We start from the raw sequence: 11,396 nt of genomic DNA, 5'->3' as shown, positions 1-11,396 counted from the left end.
TGTAGGGTTGGTAGTAATGTCCCCCCTTTCATTCCTGACAGTGATTTGTGTTTCTTTCTTGGTCGGTGTAATTAAAGCTTTGCCAAATGTGTTGATCTTTTCAAAGACCCAACTATTGGTTTCATTATTTTTTCTCTATTGTTTTTGTTATATTTCACTGATTTCCATATTAATCTTTTTCTGTTTGATTTATATTTATTTTGCTCTTCTTTTTCTAGCTAAGATGGAAGCTTAGACTACTGATTTGAGATCTTTGTAATACAGGTTTTTACAGCTATAAATTTCCCTCTAAGCACTGCTTAGCTGTGTCCATTAATTTGGATATAGTGTGTTATGCTTAGCACTTCTTAGGATGTGATGTTCAATTTATTTTATCAATTCCTGTATAATATTCAATTATAGATTTTGCAAAAAGGTAACAAGGAATTTAATATAAAACATAGGTTGGAGTAAACCAATTCAAGTTCTCTCAGCTTCTAAAAACCTGAAGCATGTTAAGACCTCTCTCCTCTACCTATGCAGCACAGTGCAGTAATCAGATTAATTGAGCTATCTAGAAAGTGAGCACTGGTGTGTTCAGCATCAGACCCTGTGCACACAGACACCTATGTGGTAATTCAGATGGTTTGTAGGCCAAGTTCCAACCTCTTACATGAATTCTGTCAAACACACAGCTAAGGTGATTATTCAGAGAAATTCCAAGTGTACATGACAAATGAATTGTGTTGAAATACTATTATTTTGTTCCTATTTAAAGTAGTTGGTTTTTTGTAATAAATAATATCTTCCAGAATTATAAAATATCAATCCACTTCCCAAAGTTAAATTAATGTGTGAGAGAATGAGACAGCATCCTGCAGGCAAAAATCATTTGATACAAGGATTTCCCTGTCCTGCAGGTTCTCTGTTGTTTTTGGGGTGTGTGTGTGTGTGTTTTTGTTAATCCTCACCTGAGGATATTTTCCCATTCATTTTTAGAGAGAGTGGAAAGGAGAGAGATTGCTGTCTTCCTCACATACCCCAACCAGGGCCAGGGATTGAACCTGCAACCCAGGTAGGTGCCCTTTACTGGGAATCAAACCTGCAACCCTTTGGTGTATGAGCCAATGCTCTAACCACTTGGCTACACCAGTCAGGGGTCTATTTGTTTTGTTTTAAAACTTATTACTGGGTATCCTTCCAGGACCAAAATGAAGTAATCTAAAGAGTCTTGAGTTCGTTTCTGATGAAATTACCATCATTTGAATGTGAAAGCGTGAGGCCTGTTTTCCACCAAAAGTCTTCCTAATGGCCGACAGCAGATGAGGGTCACTGGAACTAGCATAGCCCTGCTGTGAATGACAAACACAGGAATGCCATGTGCTGATGATCTCAGCAACCTGAACAGCACAGTCACAGAACCCCAAACAACAGCTTTAATCATGTCCACAGTTCTAGTCTTTTAAGACTCTTATCTATATTAATAAAAGGGTAATATGCTAATTAGACTGGACATCTTCTGGACGTCCTTCCGGACAAAGCCACGGTGGTGGGGGCCGAGGCAGAGGCGGTTAAGGGCAATCAGGCTGGCAGGAGAGAGCAGTTAGGGGGCGATCAGGCCGACAGGGGAGAGCAGTTAGGGAGCGATCAGGCCGACAGGGGGGGAGCAGTTAGGGAGCGATCAGGCCGGCAGGAGAGAGCAGTTAGGAGGCGATCAGGCCGACAGGGGGGAGCAGTTAGGGTGCGATCAGGCTAGCAGAGGTGGTTACAGGTGATCAGGTCGGTAGGCAGAAGTGGTTAGGGGCGATCAGACAGGCGAGCAGTTAGGAGCCAGTGGTCTCGGATTGCAATAGGGTTGTCCAACTGCCAGTTTAGGCCCAATCCTGCAGGAATCGGGCCTACACCGGCAGTCGGACCTCCGACAAGGGGTCCCAGATTTGAGAGGGTGCAGGCTGGGCTGAGGGCCCCCGATGCACTAATTTCATGTACCGGGCCTCTAGTCCATATATATATAAAGCTAGCGACTGGAATGCCATAACGACTGGAATGAGCAGTTGTTATGACACCCACTGTGGTCAGTGAACTGGCCCGATCAGGGGTGGGGCTGGCTGGCCAACCTCCCATGGCCCCTCCCCCCAGCAGGCCCTGCCCAATTGCCCCCCCCATAGGGGGCGGGGCTGGCCGGCCAACCTCCTGACTGCCACCAGGCCCTGCAACCAAACACCGCTCTTCCCAACTGCAATGCAGGGCCAACTCCTCAAGCTGCAAATCCAGCACGGCCACAGCCACAGCCACATGGGCACTGGGGCGGCTCTTTGGCTGTGAAGCCCTTCTTCCTGGGCCTGTGACATCTACAACAGGAGTGTAACTGAGATGGCAGCTACAAGACAGATCTTAGAACAAAGAAAGCAGTTCTCACTGCTCCCAGTGGAAGACAGCCTGAGGGAAGGCTGGGCAGCAGGGTCCCTGGGGGCCAGGAGGCATCCTGACTTCTGAGGTCTGAGTGCCATCTCAGTGTCCAGCTGATAGGATTCATGACCACTGGCCATGAGGCCTGGGCTGCTCCCTGGACTTCACAGCAGTGACGACAGGTGACAGCACCAACATTTAGGTGCCTGGGACACAGGCCTGGCCTTTGGTAAAGGCTGTGCAGCGGGCAGAGAGCCCTGGTGGAGGGTAGCACAGTGGAGGCTCATCCTGACTCTGCCTGGTGACTTCATGTGCTGCGGGCACTCGGAAGCCGTGCTGGCAACGATGGACACGCAGCGAACTGGAGAGACTCTGCCCTGGGAGTGTGTGCTAATGCTGAGTCCCCTGGACACTTCCTCAGTGCTGTGCTCACATCCTTCCCTTCGTGGGGATTGTTTTCTCAGGCTCAGAAATCCAGCACTTTTGCAAAAGATTGCTCCAGACAGTACTTGCCAGTGAACAAGGACTTAACCATCTAACAATTTTCATGAAACAAAATTCCTAAAGTCTTCCCTTTAAAGATTATAAAAAGAAAAGCGAGTGTTTGAGTATCAACCTATGAACCAGGAGGTCACGGTTCAATTCCTGGTCAAGGCACATGCCTGGGTTACAGGCTCGACCTCCCAGTGTGGGGCATGCAGGAGACAGCTGACCGATGATTCTCTCTCATCATTGATGTTCCTATCTCTCCCTGTCCTTTCCTCGAAATCAATAAAAATGTATTTTTTAAAAAAAGCACAAAATTATATTAACACTAGAGGTCTGGTGCACGGTTTCGTGCACTGGTGGGATTGGGCGAAACCGGCTCTGCGACATCCCCCGAGGGGTCCCAGATTGTGAGAGGGTGCAGGCCAGGCCCAGGGACCCCACCGGTGCACGATCAGGGCCTGGGAGGGGCCGAGGGAGGGCTCCAGGGCATGTCCGGCCCTTTCCGCCCAGTCCTGATAAGCCAGACCCCAGCAACAAGCTAACCTACTGGGCGAAGCGTCTGCCCCCTGGTGGTCAGTGCACGTCACAGCAACTGGTCAAACAGTCCCACGGTTGGAGGGACAATTAGCAGCATATTAAGCTTTTATATATATATAGATGGTCCTTAAAAAGAATCCTTAATAAAGGTATGACAATTTTATCTTATAGACATCATGATTTCACAAAGAGCAAAGGAATATTGGTAATATGGTTGGTTATAAAAGGGACTATTAAGTCAAAATTAGGATTCTCTTGCCCTGGCCAGGTAGCTCGTTGTCCTGATAGGTCAAGGTTGTGGCTTCCATCTCTGGTCAGGGCACATACAAGAAGCAGTTAATGCGTAAATTAAACAAACAACAAATTGATGTCTCTCTCTTTCTCTTTCAAGTCAATTTAAGAAACAAACCAGGATTCTCTCCACAGTATAAGGAAAACATGAAAATACCCACACACTGAAGGGTTGTGGGTTCGATTCCTGGTCAAGGGCATTCCCCATCCCCAGTCAGGGCGAATGAGGGAAGCAGCTAATCTGTGTCTCCGTCACATCAAAGTGTCTCGCTCTCTCTCCCTCCCTCCATCCCTCTATCTCTGAAAAACAATGGAAAAAATATCCTCAGGTGAGGATTAACAAAAGAAACAAAAAGCCCCACCTTGGTTTGAGATATGCAGCTGGTCTTTGCCCACTGATGGCAGAGATAGGAATACAGAGCCTTACTGAACTGGGTAATTCACCCAATTAAAGTTACGACGACTGTCTACCCAAAACCACACCCAGCATTCCACCCTGCTCCAGCCTGACGCTGTAACTAGAGTTGTTTTTAAACAGGAAAATGAAACAAACAATTTTAGGATATTTTAGATTATGAAGACATAGACACTAGGAACAAGGTTTGGGTAGCAATGGGAAGCAACTTGAAACTTCACCTTGCAATTCATGACCAACTAGGACAGTGCGCGCATAAACCCGAGACAGCGGATGGAAGACGCAGCGTGACCGGCCAGGACCTGACCTCTTCTGGGAGAGGCGGGCAGCAGCAGCTCTGTGGACGCCAAAGGACCAACATGCTGTCGGCTAGTCAGCTGGGAGAATTAGGACTAAACTAAAAATACAACGCAACTTTTTGTACTTTTTGTGTCCTCGAGAAGCCAAACACCACTCTGGCTTCACTGAGAATTACGATACCTAAGCGGCAGCGGTGGAGCAGAGCCCTCTGTGGAGCAGGCAGTGAGCAGAACCTGGTGAGTCATCAATGCTGTCAGCAGCTCCGCAGCTTCGCTCTCTCAGGACACAAACGCGCTCTCGGAACCCACAGCCTCCATTCCCCGGGCGCGTGGAGAAACACGCAGTGGCCCAGCTGCACTGGCCTTCATCACACCCCTGGCAATCGTGCTGGTTATTTCTCTCGAGCTCACGTTAACCTGAATGAGATTCTGTGGCTTTAAATAAAGCAGCTGGCTCTTCTTAGAGTGTGGGACCAAGGCTACTATCCATACCAGAAATTTAAGATGGGATGTCCAAAAACTACAGTGAATTTTAATGCCTGTAAGCTGCACCCTCCTAGAAACATAATCTACTTTTATTTTTTTTCTCATTAAACTTTATTTTAATGGGTCTCAAAATTCTGTGAGATTTTTGGTCATGTTGTTTCCATTAAAAAATACTGATTTTTAAAAACTAATAACTTAAAAACTGCCACACACACAAAAGAACCAAATGGTCCACAAAACATTCTCCTCTTCTGAAGGTTTTACGATGATGCACTGTAATCATTAAGCAGCCTTTTCTATTAAACTTAAATGGCCAATTGAGACAAACAGTTCTGAGACGGTTCTTCCACCACTGATTAAGGCTGGGTGGCGGCAGGTATTGGGGATAATACTCATTTAGCCTCTGAGCTTTCTGGGCAGACTTGGGGACTTTGCCAGCTCCAGCTGCCTTCTTGTCCACTGCTTTCTTAACACCCACAGCATCTGTCTGTCTCATGTCACGAACAGCAAAAGGCCCAGAGGAAGGTAGTCAGAGAAGCTCTCAACACACATGGGCTTGCCAGGAATCATATCAACGATGGCAGCATCACCAGATTCCAAAAACTTGGGGCCATCTTCCAGCTTTTTCCCAGAACGACGATCAATCTTCTCCTTCAGCTCAGCAAATCTGCAAGCAGTGTGAGCTGTGTGACCATCCAGCACCGATCGGGCCTGGGTGGTTCAGGATAGTCACCTGAGCTGTGAAGCCAGCTCCTTCCCCTGGTGGGTCCTTTTTGCTGTCACCAGCCACATGGCCTCGGCGAGCATCTTTGACAGACACGTTCTTGACGTTGAAGCCCACATTGTCCCCAGGAAGAGCTTCACTCAAAGCTTCATGGTGCATTTCCACAGGCTTCCCTTCCGTTGTAATGTTGACTGGAGCAAAGCTGACCGACCACCTGCCAGGTTTGAGAAGACCAGTCCCCACTCGGCCCACAGGGACAGGACCAATACCACCAATTTTGCAGACATCCTGGAGGGGCAGACGCAGGGGCTTGTCAGTTGGACGAGTTGGTGGCAGGATGCAATCCAGAGCTTCAAGCAGTGTGGTTCCACTGGCATTGCCATCTTTACGGGTGACCTTCCATCCCTTGAACCAAGGCATATTAGCACTTGGTCCAGCATGTTGTCACCATTCCAACCAGAAATTGGCACAAATGCTACTGTGTCAGGGTTGTAGCCCATTTTATTAATGCAGGTGCTGACTTCTTTAACAATTTCCTCCTATCTTTTCTGGCTACAGGGTGGCTCAGTGGAATCCATTTTGTTAACACCAACAATCAGCTGTTTCACACCCAGTGTGTAGGCAGAGGGCATGCTCATGGGTCTGCCCATTCTTGGAGATGCCTGCTTCAAATTCACCACCACCACCAGCAGCAATCAGGACAGCACAGTCAGCCTGAGATGTGCCTGTAATCATGTTTTTGATGAAGTCTCTGTGCCCTGGGGCATCAATGATGGTCACATACTTGCCGGTCTCGAATTTCCACCTCGCTTCTGTTCAGCTTTCAGTTTATCCAAGACCCAGGCATACTTGAAGGAGCCCTTCCCCATCTCAGCAGCCTCCTTCTCAAATTTCTTTTTTCTTTTTTTTTTTTTTTAAATATATTTCATTGATTTTTTTACAGAGAAGAAGGGAGAGAGATAGAGAGCCAGAAACATCGATGAGAGAGAAACATCGATCAGCTGCCTCCTGCACATCTCCCACTGGGGATGTGCCCGCAACCCAGGCACACGCCCCCGACCGGAACCGAACCCGGGACCCTCCAGTCCACAGGCCGACGCCCCATCCACTGAGCCAAACCGGCCTCGGCAGATTTCTTGATGGTTCTCTTGTCGATGCCCCACATTTGTAGGTCAGATGGCCAGCAGTGGTAGACTTGCCGGAATCTACATGACCAATGAGGACGATGTTGATGTGAGTCTTTTCCTTTCCCATCTTGGGTTTGAGTTAATGGTGGTTTTCACAACACCTGTGTTCTGGCAGCAAACCCGTTGCGAAAAAGCCATAATAATCTACTTTTAAAACTTCTCCACGGAGGGACCGATTTCAAATTATCATGGGAGAGGGCAAAGAAGTGATTTAACACAGTGCACCAAGGCCTACCAGGGGTGGAAAGCAGCGATCACTACCCCCACTGCACACACAGCTACAATTCATTGGGCATAACTGTCCTTTTTAAAATACAGCTTCCAACCGGCCCGTGTGGCTCAGTGGTTGAGCACTGATCTAATCACATGCCTGGATTACGGACTTGATCCCCAGTAGGGGTTGTGCAGGAGGCAACCGATCAAAGATTCTTTCTCATCATTGATGTCTGTCTCTCTCTCTGAAACCAATAAAAAATATACTTAATAATAAAGGCAGCTTCCCTCTTTGATAGTAATTCTTTCTGAAAGTAGACCTGCTATTTAAATTACTACCAATCGGACCATTGCCTGACATTGCAAAGTCCAGCAACACTAAACAAAAGCAGGTTAGTGCTTGTAACCGCTATGATGTGAAAACATCAACAGATACGTACCTTTATTCAAAAAGCTTAGACTTACAGTCTAGCCCTCAGTTACACTAAAATAAAAAATGTGGATGGACCATCCCACTAATATCTCAAGGGTGCTTATTATTACAATTGTTATATATGCAGATGCTAGTTTTCTGAAAAAACATAAAAACGAGAATCTTCCAGGCATTATATAATAAATGAAACTATGTGGAACTAAAGTGTGATCTCAAAGATTAAAAAAAAACAAAACAAAGCACACATGGCAAGGTCTTAAATAACAAAGCTGCTATCTGTACAAGGCACCGCGTCCTGGTTCGATGCCAGCCTGGAGGCTCAGGCCTGCACCACGCACGTCAGCATCGCACTGGAGAGTCACAGGGCAGGATGCTCCCCATATACAGACAAGGAAAACAAGTGAGAAGGGCTCAATCATTTGACTGGACCACACCAGCAGGAAGTGGGCAAACAGATCTAGAACTCAGGGAGCTGGCTCCTTTCGATATTCGTTTTAGTGTACTATGTAGAGCTATCCCTTCTGTACCAAAACTAGAGGCCTGGTGTACGGATTTGTGCAATGGCGGGGTCCCTCGGCCTGGCCTGCGGGGATCGGCCGAAACCAGCAGTCCCACATTCCCCGAAGGGCCCCAAAGTGCGAGAGGGCACTCAGCAAAGTTGCTGTCACTTGGCAGCTCTTGTGTTGAGTGTCTGTCCCCTGGTGGTCAGTGCACATCATAGCTACCAGCCGGTCACTTATGCTTTTATATATATAGACAGATGTGCCTGTATTTGGAGACTGGGTGTTTAAAAAGGTGACTAAGCTAAAATGAGGTCCTAAGTGTGGGCCTTAATAGAGACTATGTCCTTATAAAAAGGAGAGACCAGGACAGACACACACAGAGGGAAGGGCATGTCAGGGCACAGGAGGGAGACAGTGATCTACAAGCCCAGGAGAGGCCTAACGAGAAACCAACCCTGCTGACACCGTGACCTTGGATTTCCAGCCTCCAGAACAGAAAGAGTAAATGTCTGCTGTTGAAGCCATGTGCTGTTTGTTACAGCAGCCCAAGTTGTTACACGTGTGTAGAATTTTATCACAAAGCACTTCTTCAGTGGTCTACCACAAGCAGTTAATCAGAGCATGACCCTTTTAAAAAATACAATTACCAAACAAAAAATAGGGCCAATGACGATGGCTGAGCCATTCTGTAAATTTTTATGTGTGTGAATTAAACAAACGGACATCATAGTTCCCTGGGCTCTGGTGTGTTATCTCCCCCGTGGACTGCTCAGAGGCAGTCCCTGCAGTTGTGGGGCGATCAGACTATGAACTCTGTCGATCAGGCACATTTTTGAGTCTTTAACCTTCTATTTCCCCTGCAGAGCTGTTCTAAAAAGACCACAATCTTGCCTCTCCAAGTGTGACACATCAGATTCCAGGGAAATTAAGACACACACCCAGCGGTTAGAACTACTTACCATAGTATTATAGGACAACTCAATGCAACACTATGGTAAAAATGATGTCCCTAGTAAATAACAGACACAGTGAACTCAAGTCCACAATCAGGAACAACTTTCAGGAAAAGAGCATGTCACCAGGGGCCTCTCTGGGTTTTCTAGTGGGAATGCCCACAGCTTATCACAGGTGTGTGTATACAGAGCATGGGAGTAACTACCAGATTTCTTGCAAATCCGTTCATTAAAAGACAAATTCAAGGCAAAAGCTTTAAAGCTATTTTGCAATTCAGAATGCTGAATTCAACTCAATTTGTTGATAACTCATGTTAACATCAAGGTTTTAAAAGACCTCTCTTCTGTCCTTTTCACATCATAATCTGCTTCAGGGGATTCAACATGAAGACACGGAATTTTAAAGTTATAGGGATGTGTCCATCCTATGAAGGACTTTAGGTAGTTCACATGTTACTTCCAGCTCTTACATTCCCCCAGAGCATGAATTTTCAAGCGTAAATGAAAGCAATGGAGGAAGATGAAAGTGGAGGCAGAAATGTGCCTACAATGTGGCTGGCAGCTTGCTCACCTATTAACGACCAATGTAAAAAATAAATACCTGGAAAGGGCCCACCCATACTTCAGTGTTACCATCGCCACTTGGTCCAGTGCCCTCACGTAAAAGTGAAGCAGAAAGAATTCAATGTCATATTTATGCAAAATGATGTGCCAAGGCAATACCCGAAAGCCATCTGCCACTGGTTACCAAAAACTTAAAAGAGTTTTAAGGCCAGCATAAGGGCAGAGACTATCTAAGAATGCCTGGCAAAACAATTTAAAGACTCACTGAGTTCTCTGAAACACAGAAGACTAAAAACAAACTTACAAATACATGACATAAAACAAACGAATTACTATAAAAATTATGTATAAAATTTTGTGCTATGGCCTGGCTGGTGTGGCTCGGTGATTGAGTGTTGGCCTGTGCACCAAGAGGTCACCGGTTTGATTCCCGGTCAGGGCACATGTCCGGGTTGCAGGAGGCAGCTGATCGATGATTCTCTCACATCGTTGTTTCTATTTCTCTATCCCTCTCCCTTCCTCTCTCTCTAAAATCAACAAAACATTTTAAAAAAAAAAGAAAATATGTGCTATGGACATAAACAAATCCACATTTTATAAGAATACTAGACGCTCAATGCACAAAATTTGTGCAAGGGGCTCGGCCCTCGCAGCCCCAGCCGGCCCTCACAGCCCCGGCTTCATCCGGAAGGTTGTCGGACGGTCGTTCTGCTGTTTGGCCTAATTAGCATATTAGCTCTTTATTATATAGGATTAATTTAATGACAATGGAAAGTGTCTTTGAAATAGAAATTATCTACATTCATATATATATATATATATATATATATATATATATATATATATTGATTTCAGAGAGGAAGGGAAAGGGAGATAGAAACATCAATGATGGGAGAGAATCATCAATTGGCTGCCTCCTGTACACCCCCCACTGGGGATGGAGCCCACAACCTGGACATGTGCCCTTAACCAGAATCAAACCCAGGACAACTTCAGTCTGCAGACTGATGCTCTAACCACTAAGCCAAACTGGCTAGGGCTATCTACATTCTTGTAATGGAAATTATTTAAATCTCTTGAGCAGACTTCTCTCCAAAATAAAATATTTATTTTTGCTGGAAAAAAATAACTTTGGATTCTAATTCTTACTATACAGAGACATAGATTCCTACATTCTAGTGACTAATACCAGTATGACTTTTTATTAGGCAATTTGGAAATAAAGAAGTTTTTACTATTAACTTATACTTAAGGTTACACAAAAACTATCCACAGAAATTAGACGATAGATTATTCCGATCATCCCACTGCAGTAATGTAACTTTGAGGCTTTGACACAGCAGCGTTGAGGGTCTGAGTCCTGACAGCCTCTGTGATCCTGGACAACATACTCAACATCCCCTCCCCACACCTGCACAACACAGGAAAGTCTCGCCTTCCTCACAGGATTAAGAATTCAATGACATAATGGAGGAAAGTACTTGGCAAGGTGCTTACTGAGCCTCTGCGAGTGCTGTTCTGATCACAGAGCTGAGTACTGAGAGGGAACAAGAAGGCAGGGCCATCCCTGCAGTCCCCAAGAGGGAGGACTGCTCTCAACAGACCCGACTGATGAGACCTGACAAAGAGCAGCCAGCAACCACCAACACTCAGACTACACTTGCTGTGTTAGTTTCTGGGAGAAAGGTTTCCTGAACTGTAGCTCCGTCACCACAAGACTACAACTAAGGGCCGGCCCAGGGTGAGCACCTGCGCTTCCAGGTTCATCTCCCCCCCACATTGTCTATAGTGCCTCCCGCCAAGGCCGGGAGGCCGCCCTGCATCCCCTTGGCTGTGCAAGACAAGTCAAACTTAACCAGGAAACATAAAAACAACGAATCTAATAAAGGCACATCATAAACTCTACTTTTCACT

At 46.1% G+C, this 11,396-nt stretch overlaps 1 pseudogene; it reads right to left on the bottom strand.

Moving 5' to 3' along the window:
* Positions 1-4,834: 4,834 nt before the first annotated feature.
* LOC138998796 (elongation factor 1-alpha 1-like) lies at positions 4,835-7,040 on the bottom strand (annotated as a pseudogene).
* Between the last annotated feature and the right edge of the window lie 4,356 nt (positions 7,041-11,396).

This window comes from Myotis yumanensis, unplaced genomic scaffold, assembly GCF_028538775.1.
Source record: "Myotis yumanensis isolate MYYU_CA2020_CCGP unplaced genomic scaffold, mMyoYum1.0.hap1 SCAF_21, whole genome shotgun sequence".
Classification (NCBI taxonomy): domain Eukaryota; kingdom Metazoa; phylum Chordata; class Mammalia; order Chiroptera; family Vespertilionidae; genus Myotis; species Myotis yumanensis.
The sequence above is the reverse complement of the archived record's forward strand: the minus strand, read 5'-3'. Positions and strand labels throughout refer to the sequence as shown.